The sequence below is a fragment of the Mus caroli genome, unplaced genomic scaffold (genome assembly GCF_900094665.2).
Source record: "Mus caroli unplaced genomic scaffold, CAROLI_EIJ_v1.1 scaffold_12688_1, whole genome shotgun sequence".
Classification (NCBI taxonomy): domain Eukaryota; kingdom Metazoa; phylum Chordata; class Mammalia; order Rodentia; family Muridae; genus Mus; species Mus caroli.
The window spans coordinates 37882-40115 of record NW_018388518.1 but is presented as its reverse complement, the minus strand read 5'-3'; positions in this window follow the sequence as shown (position 1 = coordinate 40115).

Below are 2234 nucleotides of genomic sequence, written 5' to 3'. Positions count from 1 at the left end.
AGAAAAGGACCACGAACCAGAAACGTGAATAAATGCTGGAATTTGCTTCTCCATGAATATGCACAAAACAAACCCAATTAAAGTTCTTTGATTACCTTTTGTAACTCCTGTTTCAGGAGATATAGCGCCATCTTTTGACTTTTATGGGAACATATACACAATACATAGAGGAAAAATTCCACATACAAAAAATTAATAATAGCAGTAATAATTATAATTTTAAAAATAGAGTCATTGAAGAAAACACTTTGCCTTCAGCCTTCACACTCATGTATACGTGTGTGAGTTGACCAAGCCAGCTCAGTCAGTCTACATGTTCTCTAGGGCAGGAACAAGGATTAAAAAGAAAAAAAGACATTTAGGTAACACTATAGTATGACCCCAGCCAGTTCTAAGGCTGATGCCCTTTTGTTCCAGTCTGATTTTATACTACTTTTAGTACCTGCAAAATGATAATATCAGTTCTGGTTCAAGGAACAAGCAAGGCAATAAACAGTAGGGTAGGCTAATAATGACCAGAGAAAGGCAAGGGTAAGGAGAATTGGGAAAAATGAATGATAATAAAAAGATAGGAGAATTATTTCCAGTCAATCTATTGCATGCTTATATCACTGAAGATAATGAAAGGCTGCTATTAGTATAGTAAAATTATTCAATTTGAAGGGATGGATATACTAATTATTCTGAATTGATCATTGCCTACCATATTTATATACTTTGATAGTACACAATAGTCCACAAATATGTAAATTTACTGTGTCTTATTTTATTTTAAAATCTCTTCTGTATACCAGGTTAAAAATATGTCTACCAAGCTCAATACTGTGAGATTTTCCAACACAGCAGTGGGAGTGAGGCATTCTAATATGGGTGCAAATTCTTCATTCTCCAGCCTCAAATTTCTTTGCTTGGAATTCTATAGAATACCTTTTGTCAAAACTGTTTATACATTATAGATTTCTTCTTATGTGGTTGTTTGTTTAATCTTCCTGTAGGGAGGAATAAATCCTGGTTAATGTAACTTTTTTCACTTACAAAATCCTAGTCTCTCAGCTCTTGCCATGGGGTATGTATTGATAGTCATCAATGGTTTTCTAGGATAAAAATAAACAGCTGGGTTATAGAATTCACAAGAGACCTCACTCAGAGTCAAGCCACATTGCCTCCCTCAGAACAGGTTTGAGCAGGAGAAACAGGGAGATGGTGGAAAGGACTAGAGTCCCACTGTTATGGATTCCCATAAAAGATTTTAAAAAGCATCTTGACTCCTCCCCTCTGATACTCACATTATTTCAGAGAGTGCAGAACCACATATCCAAATGCTATCAAGTCCCACATTTGTCCATCCCATTGCGGCTAGAAGTAGCTATTCACTAGTTTTTTCTAAGGGAGAATAGTGCCCCATGTTCAGGTAACATGTTACTAACACATTGCTTTCTCTGAGACTGAACACAGTACACCCATCTGACTCCAGGTCCACCACATTGAGTTCCTGGAGGTGTTTAGTAGTAAATGAACTTCAACATTGAGCAGGAACTTGGAGAAATCTATGAAACTAGGTCCATATACTGCCCTAAAGAGCTGGGAGAACCATGACTTGGCTCCCATTCTTCTGCATCCACCAGGTGACTGTGCTCAAGACCTTATGGATCTATGAGAAATTAGTCCCCACTGAGGCCTAAGTCTATTGACAGACTAGGATGACCAAGTCTAATGTGTGAGGTCCAGGCAAGTAAGGTCCAATTGTAACCAGTGAATCTGTCCCAGGACAGCACAGTTCCCTCCAAACTAAGAAGAAGGGTAGCATGTCAGGATCCATAATGGGACAAGCTAATAACTAGCAGGTGATCATCCTGATGTGGCCTGCTTCAGATTATTTTATAGTCTGTGACAGATGAGCCCTTATTAAGCAAGGCTGTAAGGGACTCATTTTAGAAAATATTCCTGCTATTAATATGCTTTTCCTCTTATTATTAAACATATATAGCAATCACTAAGTAATAGCACACCCCTTTGGAGCAGATCTCTGCAGATCCATGAAGATGTACAATCTTGTAGTGATGCTATATAGACAGATAACTTAAGTCTTAATGATGATCCTATAAGATCCTAAAATTATATGTCATTACTAAGCTCTTTTATAGTGGGACTGTTTTTTTTTTAATTTTTTTATTAGGTATTTTCCTCATTTACATTTCCAATGCTATCCCAAAAGTCCCCCATAACCTCCCCCC